At 47.8% G+C, this 17,787-nt stretch overlaps 1 protein-coding gene across 3 annotated transcripts in view; it reads right to left on the bottom strand.

Annotated features, from left to right (window-relative positions):
• The window catches only part of LOC121586776 (storkhead-box protein 2), an 83,624-nt gene that overhangs the window by 14,557 nt on the left and 51,280 nt on the right, over positions 1–17,787 (bottom strand). The window contains exon 1 of one of the 3 annotated variants that reach the window (XM_041903770.2): positions 3,358–3,521. The exons of the other annotated variants lie outside the window; for them this stretch is intronic. The gene's annotated coding sequence lies outside the window, so the exon portion shown is untranslated. Of the gene's footprint in view, positions 1–3,357; positions 3,522–17,787 lie in introns of those variants that run through there. 3 annotated transcript variants of the gene reach the window in all.

Here is a 17,787-nt window from a genome sequence, read left to right as displayed (position 1 = left end):
CTGTATCAACCCCCTCCCATCACTAATAGGGAATATTGGGATACTTCACTGTATCAACCCCCCCATCACTAATAGGGAATATTGGGATACTTCACTGTATCAACCCCCTCCCATCACTAATAGGGAATATTGGGATACTTCACTGTATCAACCCCCCCCATCACTAATAGGGAATATTGGGATACTTCACTGTATCAACCCCCCCATCACTAATAGGGAATATTGGGATACTTCACTGTATCAACCCCCCCCATCACTAATAGGGAATATTGGGATACTTCACTGTATCAACCCCCCTCCCATCACTAATAGGGAATATTGGGATACTTCACTGTATCGACCCCCCCCATCACTAATAGGGAATATTGCAATATTCCACTGTATCAACCCCCCCATCACTAATAGGGAATATTGCGATACTCCACTGTATCGACCCCCCCCATCACTAATAGGGAATATTGCAATATTCCACTGTATCAACCCCCCCATCACTAATAGGGAATATTGCGATACTCCACTGTATCGACCCCCCCCATCACTAATAGGGAATATTGTGAGCTCTGTCTAGTTCTGGGGTAAGAGTGTGTGAGGGGGAGGCTGCTGGCTCTGTCTAGTTCTGGGGTAAGAGTGTGTGAGGGGGAGGCTGCTGGCTCTGTCTAGTTCTGGGGTAAGAGTGTGTGAGGGGGAGGCTGCTGGCTCTGTCTAGTTCTGGGGTAAGAGTGTGTGAGGGGGAGGCTGCTGGCTCTGTCTAGTTCTGGGGTAAGAGTGTGTGAGGGGGAGGCTGCTGGCTCTGTCTAGTTCTGGGGTAAGAGTGTGTGAGGGGGAGGCTGCTGGCTCTGTCTAGTTCTGGGGTAAGAGTGGGTGAGGGGGAGGCTGCTGGCTCTGTCTAGTTCTGGGGTAAGAGTGGGTGAGGGGGAGGCTGCTGGCTCTGTCTAGTTCTGGGGTGAAAGTGGGTGAGGGTGAGGCTGCTGGCTCTGTCTAGTTCTGGGGTGAGGGCGGGAGAGGGGGAGGCTGCTGGCTCTGTCTAGTTCGGGGGTGAGGGTGGGTGAGGGGGAGTCTGCTGGCTCGGTCTATTTCTGGGGTGAGAGTGGGTGAGGGTAAGGGGGAGGCTGCTTGCTCTGTCTAGTTCTGGAGTGAGAGTGGGTGAGGGGGAGACTGCTGGCTCTGTCTAGTTCGGGGGTGAGGGTGGGTGAGGGGGAGTCTGCTGGCTCGGTCTAGTTCTGGGGTGAGGGCAGGAGAGGGGGAGGTTGCTGGCTCTGTCTAGTTCTGGGGTGAGGGCGAGAGAGGGGGAGGCTGCTGGCTCTGTCTAGTTCTGGGGTGAGGGCGGGAGAGGGGGAGGCTGCTGGCTCTGTCTAGTTCTGGGGTGAGGGCGGGAGAGGGGGAGGCTGCTGGCTCTGTCTAGTTCTGGGGTGAGGTTGGGTGAGGGGGAGGCTGGTTCAGAAAGGTCAGGAGGGCAGTAAGTGAGCAGTAGTAAGTCCTAGCTCGCTCCCATCACTCCTTGCCTTGACACTGCCTGTGGGGAGCCAGCAGAGAGAAGGGAAGGCCCTGCCTGTGGAGAGCCATGTTACTACCCAGTACTCCCTGTATATAGCCATGTTAATACCTGGTACTCCCTGTATATAGCCATGTTATTACCTGGTACTTCCTTTATATAGCCATGTTATTACCTGGTACTCCCTGTATATAGCCATGTTATTACCTGGTACTTCCGGTATATAGCCATGTTATTACCTGGTACTTCCTGTATATAGCCATGTTATTACCTGGTACTTCCTGTATATAGCCATGTTATTACCTGGTACTTCCTGTATATAGCCATGTTATTACCTGGTACTTCCTGTATATAGCCATGTTATTACCTGGTACTTCCTGTATATAGCCATGTTATTACCTGGTACTTCCTGTATATAGCCATGTTATTACCTGGTTCTTCCTGTATATAGCCATGTTATTACCTGGTACTTCCTGTATATAGCCATGTTATTACCTGGTACTTCCTGTATATAGCCATGTTACTTTTACTCATTATTGTTATTCACTGTGTATTTATTCCTCATGTCACTATTTAAATGTTGTATTTTATTTATTAGCTTTATCTTAACTCTGCATTGTTGGAAAATGATTCGTAAGTCAGCATTTCACTGTTAGTCTACACCTGTGTTTACGAAGCATGTGACATAAATTGTGATATTATGATTTGATCTTGCTGAGCCTCCGAGCTGATGGGGAGTGGAGGAATTGACCTCATTCCCATATACCCATATGTATTGAGCGTGAGAGAGAGGAAGAGATAGGATGGCTGAAGTAATCAACTAGGGGCGGTCACATCTCCCCTGCTGCCCGTCTCCCTCCCTGCCTGCCTGCTGCCTGTCTCCCTCCCTGCTTCCCTGTCTCCCTGCCTGCCTGTCTCCGTGCCTCCCTGTCTCCCTGCCTGCCTGTCTCCCTCCCTGCTTCCCTGTCTCCCTGCCTGCCTGTCTCCCTGCTGCAGTGTCACGGTAAGCACAGAGAAAAAGGGGTCGTTTCAGGAGGAGAGAAAGAGAGGAGTGAAAGAGAGAGAGAGAGAGAGAGAGAGAACAGCTGCAAAGACCTAGTGGGAACAGATTCAGCCAACAACTGTTCAGCCCTCCTTCCCATGAAGAGGGTGACCATAGAATGAACCTACTACCCCCACCCCCCAACACACACACACACACACACACACTCACATACAACAACACACACACACACACATTCCACATGTATTAAGTGGAAGAGCATGCCTTTATGAAAGACGAGCTGGGTAAAAATGGAGCGTGACAATCCAGAGAAAATACAGAAAGCCTTGAGACGCCAAGCTTTGAAAGAGAGGAGTGAAAGACAGCCAGCCAGCCAGCCAGCCAGCCAGCCAGCCAGCCAGCCAGCCAGCCAGCCAGAATAAAGTGGAGCATTACAAGCAGTATGCTAGTGAGCCTGGGCTTTGCCATCAGTGAAGCCATTTTAGAACTATCTGAGAGATAGGTTGTATTCTACCACTGTAAGGACAGAATATTGTTTAAATATATTGAGGTACTTGATAGTGTATCTGTTAGAGCAGAGCTGGTTTGCTACAGAGCGTTTCTTCCCTCCATTAACATGGAAGCTGTCCTCTGGGAGAGACAGAGGAGAGGAGGAACTCTCTCTCTCATGCCTGCTTGCTGCAGTGGTAGTAAACAATTCACAGCCAGCCAGTGTCCTTTGTCCATGCACCTCCTGCTTAACCCCACCCCCTTCTTTTGTGATTCAATCCGGCAAAGCTATGCTACACAATCTACAGCAGGAAAAAAGGGAGAGAGGGTGAGAGAGAGCGACGGAGAGATAGAGGAATGAGATGGGCAGTACCTTGGCCGATTCTGTTGTCTCCTCCGCTTTAATTCAAACAGATTCGGAGGCAGATCCTTTAGCTGCAGCCTTCAGACTTAATGAGCATTCACTCAAGGGTCTTACCCAGCATGCTCCACTCCACACAAAGACAAGGGGGTGTGACCAATCACGTCGTCTTCAGTATGCACTCTGCTTTTTTCCCTCCCTCTGCTCCCTCTCTCCCTCCCTCCCTCCCTCTCTCTGCTCCCTCCCTCCCTCCCCCTCTCTGCTCCCTCCCTCCCTCTCTCTGCTCCCTCCCTCTGTCTCTGCTCCCTCCCTCTGTCTCTGCTCCCTCCCTCTCTCTCTCTCTGCTCCCTCTCTCCGCTCTCCCTCACTCTCTTTGCTCCCTCCCTCCCTCTCTGCTCCCTCCCTCTCTCTCTCTCTGCTCCCTCCCTCTGTCTCTGCTCCCTCCCCTCTCTCTGCTCCCTCTCCCCCTCTCTGCTCCCTCCCTCCCCCTCTCTGCTCCCTCCCTCCCCCTCTCTGCTCCCTCCCTCCCTCCCTCTCTCTGCTCCCTCCCTCTGTCTCTGCTCCCTCCCTCTCTCTCTCTCTGCTCCCTCTCTCCGCTCTCCCTCACTCTCTTTGCTCCCTCCCTCCCTCTCTGCTCCCTCCCTCTCTCTCTCTCTGCTCCCTCCCTCTGTCTCTGCTCCCTCCCTCTCTCTCTGCTCCCTCCCTCTCTCTGCTCCCTCTCTCTCTGCTCCCTCCCCCTCTCTCTCTGCTCCCTCCCTCTCTCTCTCTCTGCTCCCTTGCTCTCCCTCCCTCTCTCTGCTCCCTCCCTCCCCCTCTCTCTCTGCTCTCTCTCTCTGTTCCCTCCCTCCCTCTCTCTCTCTCTCTGCTCCCTCCCTCTCTCTCTCTGCTCCCTCCCTCCCTCTCTTCTGCTCCCTCCCTCCCTCCATCTGCACCCTCTCTGCTCCCTCTCTCCCTCTCTCTGCTCCCTTGCTCTCTCTCTCTGCTCCCTCCCTCCCTCTCTCTGCTCCCTCCCTCCCTCTCTGCTCCCTCCCTCCCTCTCTCTCTCTGTTCCCTCCCTCCCTCTCTCTTTCTCTGCTCCCTCCCTCCCTCTCTCTTTCTCTGCTCCCTCCCTCCCTCTCTCTTTCTCTGTTCCCTCCCTATCTCTGTTCCATCCCTCCCTCTCTCCCTCTCTCTGCTCCCTCCCTCCCTCTCTCTTTCTCTGTTCCCTCCCTCCCTCTCTCTTTCTCTGTTCCCTCACTCCCTCTCTCTTTCTCTGTTCCCTCCCTCCCTCCCTCCCTCTCTCTTTCTCTGTTCCCTCCCTATCTCTCTCTTTCTCTGTTCCCTCCATCCCTCCCTCTCTCTTCTCCCTCCTTCCCTCCCTCTCTCTGCTCCCTCCCTCCCTCTGTCTCTGCTCCCTCCCTCTCTCTCTGCTCCCTCCTCTCTCTCTCTGCTCCCTCCCTCTCTCTCTCTCTCTGCTCTCCTCCCTCTGTCTCTGCTCCCTCCCTCTCTCTCTGCTCCCTCCCTCTCTCTCTGCTCCCTCCCTCTCTCTGCTCCCTCCCCCTCTCTCTCTGCTCCCTCCCTCTCTCTCTCTCTGCTCCCTTGCTCTCCCTCCCTCTCTCTGCTCCCTTGCTCTCCCTCCCTCTCTCTGCTCCCTCCCTCCCCCTCTCTCTCTGCTCTCTCTCTCTGTTCCCTCCCTCCCCTCTCTCTCTCTCTGCTCCCTCCCTCTCTCTCTCTGCTCCCTCCCTCCCTCTCTTCTGCTCCCTCCCTCCCTCCATCTGCACCCTCTCTGCTCCCTCTCTCCCTCTCTCTGCTCCCTTGCTCTCTCTCTCTGCTCCCTCCCTCTCTCTCTCTTCTCCCTCCCTCCCTCTCTCTGCTCCCTCCCTCTCTGCTCCCTCCCTCCCTCTCTCTCTCTCTGTTCCCTCCCTCCCTCTCTCTTTCTCTGCTCCCTCCCTCCCTCTCTCTTTCTATGCTCCCTCCCTCCCTCTCTTTCTCTGTTCCCTCCCTATCTCTGTTCCATCCCTCCCTCTCTCCCTCTCTCTGCTCCCTCTCTCTGCTCCCTCCCTCTCTCTTTCTCTGTTCCCTCCCTCCCTCTCTCTTTCTCTGTTCCCTCACTCCCTCTCTCTTTCTCTGTTCCCTCCCTCCCTCTCTCTTTCTCTGTTCCCTCCCTATCTCTCTCTTTCTCTGTTCCCTCCATCCCTCCCTCTCTCTTCTCCCTCCTTCCCTCCCTCTCTCTGCTCCCTCCATCCCTCCCTCTCTCTGCTCCCTCTCTCCCTCTCTCTGCTCTCCCTCACTCTCTCTGCTCCCTCCCTCTCTCTCTGCTCCCTCCCTCTCTCTCTCTCTCTCTCTCTCTGTTCCCTCCCTCCCTCTCTCTTTCTCTGTTCCCTCCCTCCCTCTCTCTCCCTCTCTCTGTTCCCTCCCTCTCTCTTTCTCTGTTCCCTCCCTCCCTCTCTCTGTTCCCTCCCTCTCTCTTTCTCTGATCCCTCACTCCCTCTCTCTGTTCCCTCCCTCCCTCTCTCTGCTCCCTCCCTCCCTCTCTCTCTCTCTCTCTCTCTCTGTTCCCTCCCTCCCTCTCTCTTTCTCTGTTCCCTCCCTCCCTCTCTCTTTCTCTGTTCCCTCCCTCCCTCCCTCTCTCTTTCTCTGTTCCCTCCCTATCTCTCTCTTTCTCATTCCCTCCCTCCCTCCCTCTGCTCCATCCCTCCCTCTCTCTTCTCCCTCCTTCCTCCTCCCTCTCTCTGCTCCCTCCCTCTCTCTCTGCTCCCTCCCTCTCTCTCTCTCTGCTCTCTCTCTCTGTTCCCTCCCTCCCTCTCTCTTTCTCTGTTCCCTCCCTCTTTCTCTGTTCCCTCCCTCTTTCTCTGTTCCCTCCCTCCCTCTCTCTGTTCCCTCCCTCCCTCTCTCTGTTCCCTCCCTCTCTCTTTCTCTGTTCCCTCACTCCCTCTCTCTTTCTCTGTTCCCTCACTCCCTCTCTCTTTCTCTGTTCCCTCTCTCTTTCTCTGTTCCCTCTCTCTTTCTCTGTTCCCTCCCTCCCTCTCTCTCCCTCTCTCTGTTCCCTCCCTCCCTCTCTCTGTTTCCTCCCTCCCTCTCTCTGTTCCCTCACTCCCTCTCTCTTTCTCTGTTCCCTCCCTCCCTCTCTCTTTCTCTGTTCCCTCCCTCCCTCTCGGTTCCTCCCTCCCTCTCTCTTTCTCGGTTCCCTCCCTCCCTCTCTCTCCCTCTCTCTGTTCCCTCCCTCTCTCTTTCTCTGTTCCTTCCCTCCCTCTCTCTGTTCCCTCCCTCCCTCTCTCTTTCTCTGTTCCCTCCCTCCCTCTCTCTTTCTGTTCCCTCACTCCCTCTCTCTTTCTCTGTTCCCTCTCTCTTTCTCTGTTCCCTCCCTCCCTCTCTCTCCCTCTCTCTGTTCCTCCCTCTCTCTTTCTCTGTTCCCTCCCTCCCTCTCTCTGTTCCCTCACTCCCTCTCTCTTTCTCTGTTCCCTCCCTCCCTCTCTCTTTCTCTGTTCCCTCCCTCCCTCCCTCCCCTTTTCTCTGTTCCCTCCCTCCCTCCCTCCCTTTTTCTCTGTTCCCTCCCTCCCTCCCTCTTTCTCTGTTCCCTCCCTCCCTCTCCCTTTCTCTGTTCCCTCCCTCCCTCCCTCTCTCTTTCTCTGTTCCCTCCCTCCCTCTCTGTTCCCTCCCTCTCTCTTTCTCTGTTCCCTCCCTCCCTCTCTCTGCTCCCCCCTCCCTCTCTCTCTCTTTCTCTGCTCCCTCTCTCTCTTTCTCTGCTCCCTCTCTCCCTCCCTCCCTCTCTCTGTTCCCTCCCTCTCTCTTTCTCTGTTCCCTCACTCCCTCTTTCTCTGTTCCCTCACTCCCTCTTTCTCTGTTCCCTCCCTCCCTCTCTCTTTCTCTGTTCCCTCCCTCCCTCTCTCTGTTCCCTCCCTCTCTCTTTCTCTGTTCCCTCCCTCCCTCTCTCTGTTCCCTCCCTCTCTGTTCCTTCACTCCCTCTCTCTTTCTCTGTTCCCTCCCTCCCTCTCTCTCCCTCTCTCTGTTCCCTCCCTCTCTCTTTCTCTGTTCCCTCCCTCTCTCTTTCTCTGTTCCCTCCCTCCCTCCCTCCCTCCCTCTCTCTTTCTCTGTTCCCTCCCTCCCTCTCCCTTTCTTGGTTCCCTCCCTCCCTCTCTCTTTCTCTGTTCCCTCCCTCCCTATCTCTGCTCCCTCCCTCCCTCTCTCTCTCTTTCTCTGCTCCCTCCCTCTCTCTCTCTGCTCCCTCCCCCCTCTCTTTCTCTGCTCCCTCCCTCTCTTTCTCTGCTCCCTCCCTCTCTTTCTCTGCTCCCTCCCTCTCTTTCTCTGCTCCCTCCCTCTCTCTTTCTCTGCTCCCTCCCTCTCTCTTTCTCTGCTCCCTCCCTCTCTCTGCTCCCTCCCTCTCTCTCTCTGCTCCCTCCCTCTCTCTCTCTGCTCCCTCCCTCTTTCTCTGCTCCCTCCCTCCCTCTCGCTCTCTCCAAGCTCCCTCCCCTTAATGCCCACTGACATACAAGCTTGTGGGCGGCCTGCCGAAAGCGTTGTTATGGCAACGCATCCCCAGTTGCACCCAACGCCTGTTCTGCAAGCTTTTTCTCCCTCCCCCCTCTTCATGGCTCCATCTATCTCTCTCCCTCTATCTCTCTCCATCTCTCTCCTTCTCTCCCTCCGCTCCAATGAAAACTTAAGCGCTGCTCACCGCAGGTTGGGCTCAGAAGCACGTTCAGTCATGTGTCAGATAAAATGGGTGATCTGCTGCTCTCCTCTCCTCTCTCTACACAGCTCTCTCTCTCTGTGAGGGGGGATTCTCTGTGACCCAATTAGAAAAGGACAGCCCAGATAGCTCCATTTCAGGGGGCTTGTAGTCAAATCCAAGATATAGGGCAGGTTTATTTGTAAATGCAAATAAAAGGGTATTCACTGAACACTATGCTATGTAGCCGATACACAATGTGTCACTATGACTGTACGTGTCTGGCCTTCTCATGCTGCCAAGGAAGTGGGTCTCCATTGGCACATGTAGTGGAGAACTTGATATAAGCCTGCTGAGTGGATGAGATATGGGTGAGTGGCGGGTGAGTGAGGAGGAGGAGGTGGGAGGTTGAGAAGGGGGGGGTGACATTATATGTGAGTGGGGGAGGGGTGGACATTCACAGGGGCCTCCTTGGGCCTCACAAAAGGGCCCTCAAATTGACGCAAAATCTAGGGCTGTCCCCGACAAAATAAAAACTTACACGACCGAGAGTCGTCTGTCAATCGATTGGTCGAAATTTTTAAACTTGTATTTTTCCATATTTGTTTCAATAAAATCAACTATATGTAGGCTACTGAGCTTGTCTGATGCTTTAAGCACTGCCATTAAAAAATAAAACATACAAATTACTAAAGAGGAAGCCAGAGATCAATATAGCCTAACCAGAAGAAAAAAACCTGTTCCCGACCCGACCCTTCTCCTGCCACTGGCCTTTATGTTCTTGAAGTTGCTGGTAATAGGCTACACCAGCGGTCGGCAACATTTTACATTTGGAGTGCCAAGTTATCGTACCATTTCTACCGTTCTGCGTGCCAGTTATGATTTTCATATGCACATTTTTGTGGAACAGTTTCATTTAATTTATAATTAAGTCTTCATATCTCAAAATGTGGTTAATCAAAATTATTTCTAAATTAAAATGATACAAATCTAAAAGTAACTTCTATTGCCATTGCCAATATGTAAAAATAGCCTACATAAAGCCAACAAACAAAAACATTGCAGCCTGCAGGTCGAAAATATCTGGATAAAAATAAATATCCTATAAATCACATTGGCTACGCATGGCCTGTCTGCAAGGAACTATTAACTTGGTCCGGCCCAAAGCTCATGCTAGCAAACCTGCAACATTGTATAAAATATTCTGGTCCCTAAGAGTTTCCCGCGCCGGACAGACAGACACAGCTGTGGACTATTTGCGCAAGGGATAAGAAGTAATCAGGTAGGCCTATTTTATGACGTTTCCACCAGATGAGAGCATGACATTCTTTCCCCTTTCATACTGAGTGGTTAATCGAAAGAGAGAGAGCTGGAGAGATTTTTCAAGTAGGCTACGTTGAGGAACTATTTTCATTCTCAATGGATGTAAAAACAGACTTTGTTTATTTGCTGTTTGAGGCGAAGAAAGAATTACTTTGAGAAGCTCCACAGTGATCGTGAGTTAAGATAATCAGAAATAGTATCAGCTCCCCAAATGGGCATATTTACAGGCCTACATTTTGGCGCAGGCCAGGTAGCCTAGGCCTACTTCCATGCGTAATCAGGTGTGTGTCCTTACTCAAGATTGACAGGAGCACTCCAAACAAAAGACAATTAACTCATAAATGGAATGAAATAAACCAAAACTTTTTTCTCACAAGTGTAGCCTAGGTTGCGCGCTCTGCAAACAACATGTCCACTCATGCAATGACAATGGTAAGACTGTAATAATAATATAATTGAATACATTAACAGAAATTACCATAACCAAACAAACATTGTAAATTATGGTAATTGAAGGTACATGTACAGTTGAAGTCGGAAGTTTACATACACGTAGGTTGGAGTCATTAAAACTCGTTTTTCAACCACTCCACAAATTTCTTGTTAACAAACTATAGTTTTGGCAAGTCGGTTAGGACATCTACTTTGTGCATGACACAAGTACTTTTTCCAACAGTTGTTTACAGACAGATTATTTCACTTATAATTCACCGTATCACAATTCCAGTGTTCTGTGACAGCTTGATTGTTGTCACCAGGTGTATAGGCAGGGTAAGGGTAGGCAGGGTCGGGAATTGTCACTCCTGCTGACCTGAAGGTCATTAGGCAAGTGCCTTGTACAGTGACCCTCTCTAACAGGTCACAGAGAGAAAGAACCTGATGCTTTCGTCAATCAATGTTTTAGTTTGTGAATATTAACAATTCATGCAAACCTGTTCCTGAGATGTTGTAGTTTATTCCTTCAGAATATAAATATTGAGGTAACACTTTACAGAATGTACCTGTTTTGAGACTGGGACGGAGGTTCACCTTCCAGCGGGACAATGACCCTAAGCATACTGCTAAAGCAACACTCGAGTGGTATAAGGGGAAACATTAAAATGTCTTGGAATGGCCTAGTCAAAGCCCAGACCTCAATCCAATTGAGAATCTGTGGTATGACTTAAAGATTGCTGTACACCAGCGGACCCTATCCAACTTGAAGGAGCTGGAGCAGTTTTGCCTTGAAGAATGGGCAAAAATCCCAGTGGCTAGATGTGCCAAGCTTATAGAGACATACCCCAAGAAACTTGCAGCTGTAATTGCTTCAAACGGTGGCTCTACAAAGTATTGACTTTGGGGGGGTGAATAGTTATGCACGCTCAAGTTTTCAGTTTTTTTGTCTTATTTCTTGTTTGTTTCACACAAAAAAATATTTTGCATCTTCAAAGTGGTAGGCATGTTGTGTAAATCAAATGATACAAACCCCCCCCAAAAATCCATTTTAATTCCAGGTTGTAAGGCAACAAAATAGGAAAAATGCCAAGGGGGTGAATACTTTCGCAAGCCACTATATAAACGACTGAAGGCACCATGTGGTCAACAGTGTTTGTTAGGCTACTTCGCATGCCTTTTTTAACACTAGATGGGAGTAAGAGAAAGACTGGTACCACCTTACCACCCTATAAAATGTGTAACTACCCAAACATAGTGAAAAAGTGGGAGAACCATGCACAGTAGTGATCATTTTGATCAACCTTAAAAATTTGATTTTTTAAATATTACATTTAATTTAGAGAAATATCTTTACTGTTCTCTGTAAAATGTTCAGTGTTGATTGTATGAATCTGAAACATATTGATTGATTGAATTACTTATGCATCTAATTAATTATGTTGTTAGATGTTTAGATGTTGTCACTATTCTATCTTTATTTTGGCAAAATAACAGGAGTTTCGGTAGTGACATCGTTTCAGTTGTGACCTGGCATATACATTCTGAACTTAATTGCTTACTTAATTGATACCATATCGAATAGGGCACATGTGATTGGCATATATTATTATCACAATCAATAAAAGTTACGAGATTTGTTCTCTAATTTCCATTCATTAGGGAGGGAATAAAATGGCCAATTGTTAGCATTTAATCAAATAAACAAAAGACTGCATGTCTCACCTTAAATGGATTGTTTAACTCAATGAAGTTACTTATAGATGATTTGAACATGATTAGCTAATGATTAGCATGATCTGGACATTGCGCGCAAAAATGCAAATGTTTATCTAGCCTCGTCTTCCAGGCCTCCCTCACGTTGTTCTCCAGAGCTTTTTAATATACAGTGGGGAGAACAAGTATTTGATACACTGCCGATTTTGCAGGTTTTCCTACTTACAAAGCATGTAGAGGTCTGTAATTTTTATCATAGGTACACTTCAACTGTGAGAGACAGAAAATCACATTGTATGATTTTTAAGTAATTAATTAGCATTTTATTGCATGACATAAGTATTTGATACATCAGAAAAGCAGAACTTAATATTTGGTACAGAAACCTTTGTTTGCAATTACAGAGATCATATGTTTCCTGTAGGTCTTGACCAGGTTTGCACACACTGCAGCAGGGATTTTGGCCCACTCCTCCATACAGACCTTCTTCAGATCCTTCAGGTTTCGGGGCTGTCGCTGGGCAATACAGACTTTCAGCTCCCTCCAAAGATTTTCTATTGGGTTCAGGTCTGGAGACTGGCTAGGCCACTCCAGGACCTTGAGATGCTTCTTACGGAGCCACTCCTTAGTTGGCTGTGTGTTTCGGGTCGTTGTCATGCTGGAAGACCCAGCCATGACCCATCTTCAATGCTCTTACTGAGGGAAGGAGGTTGTTGGCCAAGATCTTGCAATACATAGCCACATCCATCCTCCCCTCAATACGGTGCAGTCGTCCTGTCCCCTTTGCAGAAAAGCATCCCCAAATAATGATGTTTCCACCACCATGCTTCACGGTTGGGATGGTGTTCTTGGGGTTGTACTCATTCTTCTTCTTCCTCCAAACACGGCGAGTGGAGTTTAGACCAAAAAGCTATATTTATGTCTCATCAGACCACATGACCTTCTCCCATTCCTCCTCTGGATCATCCAGATGGTCATTGGCAAACTTCAGACGGGCCTGGACATGCGCTGTCTTGAGCAGGGGAACCTTGCGTGCGCTGCAGGATTTTAATCCATGACGGCGTAGTGTGTTACTAATGGTTTTCTTTGAGACTGTGGTCCCAGCTCTCTTCAGGTCATTGACCAGGTCCTGCCGTGTAGTTCTGGGCTGATCCCTCACCTTCCTCATGATCATTGATGCCCCACGAGGTGAGATCTTGCATGGAGCCCCAGACCGAGGTTGATTGACCATCATCTTGAACTTCTTCCATTTTCTAATAATTGCGCCAACAGTTGTTGCCTTCTCACCAAGCTGCTTGCCTATTGTCCTGTAGCCCATCCCAGCCTTGTGCAGGTCTACAATTTTATCCCTGATGTCCTTACACAGCTCTCTGGTCTTGGCCATAGTGGAGAGGTTGGAGTCTGTTTGATTGAGTGTGTGGACAGGTGTCTTTTATACAAGTAACGAGTTCAAACAGGTGCAGTTAATACAGGTAATGAGTGGAGAACAGGAGGGCTTCTTAAAGAAAAACTAACAGGTCTGTGAGAGCTGGAATTCTTACTGGTTGGTAGGTGATCAAATACTTATGTCATGCCATAAAATGCAAATTAATTACTTAAAAATCATACAATGTGATTTTCTGGATTTTTGTTTTAGATTCTGTCTCTCACAGTTGAAGTGTACCTATGATAAAAATTACAGACCTCTACATGCTTTGTAAGTAGGAAAACGTGCAAAATCGGCAGTGTATCAAATACTTGTTCTCCCCACTGTATATATTTTTTATATAATTTGGTTGAAATGACACTAACCCACATGGGAACCAGTGAAAATTACTGGCTTTCAGTTTCGAATCTCCGCCTCTGTTTGAACGTGCCTATTCTGGAGAACAAACTGGATGAACTGTACGAGACTATCCTATCAACGGGACCTGAAGAACTGTAATATTCTATGTTTCTCAGAGTCTTGGCTGAACAAGGACATGGATAATATATATCTTGCTGGTTTCTCCATGCATAGTCTAGACCGGATGGCAGCCTCGGGTAAGACTAAGAGGGGAGGGGTATGTCTCTTTGTTAACAGCAGCTGGTGCGCAATCTCTAATGTTAAGGAAGTCTTGAGTTTTTGCTCGACTGAGTTCGAATACCTCATGATAAGCTGCAGACCATACTATATACCAAGAGAGTTGTCATTTATATTTTTCATAGCTGTCTATTTACCACCACAAACCGATGCTGGCACTAAGACCACACTCAATGAGCTGTATACAGCCATAAGCAAAAAAGAAAATGCTTATCCAGAGGCGGTACTTCTCGTGGCCAGTGATTTTAATGCAGCGAAACTGAAATCCGCTTTACCTCATTTTTACCAGCATGTCACCTGTGCAACTAGAGGCGACAAAACTCTTGATCACCTTTACTCCACACACAGAAACGCATACAAGGCTCTCCCTAGCCCTCCTTTTAGCAAATCTGACCATAACTCTATCCTCCGATGAACCGGATGCTAAGCTACAGGACTGTTTCGCTAGCACAGACTGGAAAATGTTCCGGGATTCATCCAATAACATTGAGAAGCTGGGCACTAATCCGGACGCTTAAATGAAATCCTGCTATGACATTTACATTTTAGTCATTTAGCAGATGCTCTTATCCAGAGCGACTTACAGTTAGTGAGTGCATACATTATTTATATTTTTCATACTGGCCCCCCGTGGGAATCAAACCCACAACCCTGGCGTTGCAAATGTCATGCTCTACCAACTGAGCTACATCCCTGCCGGCCATTCCCTCCCCTACCCTGGGCCAATTGTGCGCCGCCCCATGGGTCTCCCGGTCGCGGCCGGCTACGACAGAGCCTGGATTCGAACCAGGATCTCTAGTGGCACAGCTAGCACTGCGATGCAGTGCCTTAGACCACTGCGCCACTGTCAAGCCATCAAACAGGCAACGTGTCAATACATGACTACGATCTAATCCTACTATGCCGGCTCTGACGCTCGTCGGATGTGGAAGGGCTTACAATCTATCATGGATTACAAAGGGAAACCCAGCCGCGAGCTGCACAGACAAGCTAAATGCCTTCTATGCTCACTTCAAGGCAAGCAACACTGAACCATGCATGAGAGCACCAGGTGTTCCGGACCACTGTGTGATCTCGCTCTCCGTAGCCGATGTGAGTAAGACCTTTAAACTGGTTAACATTCACAAAGCCGTGGGGCCAGATGGATTACCAGGATGAGTACTCAGAGCATGCGCTGATCAGCTGGCAAGTGTCTTCACTGACATTTTCAACCTCTCACTGACCTTTTCTGTAATACCTACATGTTTCAAGTAGACCACCATAGTCCCTGTGCCCAAGAACGCCAAGGTAACCTGTCTAAATGACTATCGCCCCGTAGCACTCACATCTGTAGCCATGAAATGCTTTGAAAGGCTGGACATGGCTCACATCAACACCATGATCCCAGACACCCTGGACCCACTCCAATTCGCATACTGCCCCAACAATCTCTATTGCACTCCACACTGCCCTTTCCCATCTGGACAAAAGGAACACCAACGTGAGAATGCTGTTCATTGACTACAGCTCAGCGTTCAACACCATAGTGCCCTCCAAGCTCATCACTAAGCTAAGGACCCTGGGATTAAACACATCCCTCTGCAACTGGTTTCTGGACTTCCTGATGGGCCGCCCCCAGGTGTTGAGGGTAGGCAACAACACATCTGCCATGCTGACCCTCAACACGGGGGCCCCTCATGGGTGTGTGCTTAGTTCACCCACGACTGTGTGGCCGCGCATGACTTCAACACCATCATTACGTTTGCTGACGACACGTCGGTGATAGGCCTGATCACCAACAACGATGAGACAGCCTATAGGGAGGTCAGTGAAATGGCAGTGTGGTGCCAGGACAACAACCTTTCCCTCAATGTCAGCAAGACAAAGGAGCTGATCGTGGACTACAGGAAACAGAGGGCAGAGCACGCCCCAATCCACAGCGACGGGGCTGTAGTGGAGTGGGTCGAGAGATTCAAGTTCCTCTGTGTCCACATCCCTAAGGAATTGGTCCACACACATCAACACAGTTAAATACATTAAATATTTTTTCCCTCATCAATCTACACAATAATGACAAATCGAAAAAAGGTTTTTGGAAATGTTAGCAAATTCATGAAAAATAAAAAAACAGAAATACTTTATTTACATAAGTATTCAGACCCTTTGCTATGAGACTCGAAATTGAGCTCATGTACATCCTGTGTTTGATTTGTTTAATACCATTTCACTTATTCCGCTCCAGCCATTAACACAAGCCCCTCCTCTCCAATTAAGGTACCACCAACCTCCTGTGACTAGTAGTAGTAGTAGTAGTAGTAGTAGTAGTAGTAGTAGTAGTAGTAGTAGTAGTAGTAGTAGTAGTAGTAGTAGTAGTAGTAGTAGTAGTAGTAGTAGTAGTAGTAGTAGTAGTAGTAATAGTAATAGTAATAGTAATAGTAGTAGTAGTAGTAAATGTAGCAGCAGTAGTAGTAATAGTAGTAGTAGTGGTAGTAATAGTAGCAGTAGTAGTAATAGTAGTAGTAATAGTAATAATAATAGTATTAGTAGGTGTAGCAGCAGTATAAATAATAGTAGTAGTAGTGGTAGTAATAGTGGTAGTAGTAATAGTAGTAGTAGTAGTAGTAAATGTAGCAGCAGTAGTAGTAATAGTAGTAGTAGTGGTAGTAATAGTAGCAGTAGTAGTAATAGTAGTAGTAATAGTAATAATAATAGTATTAGTAGGTGTAGCAGCAGTATAAATAATAGTAGTAGTAGTGGTAGTAATAGTAGCAGTAGTAGTAATAGTAATAATAGTATTAGTAGGTGTAGCAGCAGTAGTATGGAGGACTAAAAGTGCCACAATTAAATAAATAAATACACCATTAAATAATTACTTAAATGTGTCATTAATTAATTCAAATTAGAATTAAATACATAAATGTGTTATTAAATGTGTCATTAAAATTCAAATACCGATTCATTTTATGTAAAATACATATATAATAATTTCACTATTTACATTTACATTTCATGGTCCTGCGTTGGAGTGCTTCCCTGAATTACTTAAAACTGTCAAACTGACCCATCAAAAGTTGGTAGGCGGAACCTAACGCCTGATTGGTTACCCTCTGCATCAAGCCAAGACAAATCAATTCCGGATAATGTCAGCAGGTCCTGCTTCTACATCCTCTGCTAAGTTTAAAATGTCTCTAACCAACTCCCTGGAAAGTTCACGAGATCCTCCATTGTCTCTATCCAGGTTGGCCTACTCTACTTCAGACCAAAGCAATGGATCAGACTAGATTCGCGATAGCCCGCTCCACTGACTTTGATGGGTCAGTTTGACAGTTTTAAGTAATTCATGAATCACTGCAATGCAGGATCATGAAATGTAAATGTAAATAGTGAAATAATTATATATGTATTTTACATAAAATGAATCGGTATTTGAATTAATTAATGATACATTTAATTACACATTTATGTATTTAATTCTAATTTGAATTAATTAATGACACATTTAAGTAATTATTTAATGGTGTATTTATTTATTTAATTGTGGCACTTTTAGTCCTCCATACAGTAGTAGTAACATGTGGTACATGATATAAAAGCGCTCAGAGCTTGTCTCAGTATAACGCATGCCCACACACAGACAGACAGACTATTACATGAAGCAGATAGTGCTGGTGTCCTACTTTCAGCTCTCTCTCTCTCTCTCTCTCTCTCTCTCTAATAGCAGCTATGTTGGAACTTCCTGCTGCTGCCCTCTCTAGAATTCAGACCATCGTCTTGTAAACAGCAGTTTCACGTGGAAGTCACTAGAAAGGTTTAGTATAGTAGAAACTCCATCTAGCCTACCATACAGCAAGGGTGAGGTTTGAGCATAGTGGTTACTACTACCACTACCGCCCCGTCCTTTCAACAAGGGGAGAGAGAAGACCAAGTTCAGACAGAGTCTCCATCCTGCCTTACACCAGGGGCCTATCCTTCTCACCCTGAGCGAACACACACAGCAAGTTTACATTTCATTCATCAAGCTTCTAATCTGGCCAGGTTCAAAAGACCCGATCGGCATCTGGCTCTGTTCTCTCCAGCGACCCAGAGAGATGAAAGGGAGGCTTCCTCAGATAGATAGATAGCCCAGCTCTGGGCCGGGCTGGCCCAGATAAAACGCCCATGCCGCTCCTTGGCACCCACAGCTCCAAAACATCCTCCAGACAGGGCTGGGACACAGCCATAGCGTCCCATGGTTGTGTCCCAAATAGCACCGTGTTCTCTATATAATGCACTACTTTTGACC

The sequence above is a fragment of the Coregonus clupeaformis genome, chromosome 2 (genome assembly GCF_020615455.1).
Source record: "Coregonus clupeaformis isolate EN_2021a chromosome 2, ASM2061545v1, whole genome shotgun sequence".
NCBI classification, from domain to species: domain Eukaryota; kingdom Metazoa; phylum Chordata; class Actinopteri; order Salmoniformes; family Salmonidae; genus Coregonus; species Coregonus clupeaformis.
The sequence above is the reverse complement of the archived record's forward strand: the minus strand, read 5'-3'. Positions and strand labels throughout refer to the sequence as shown.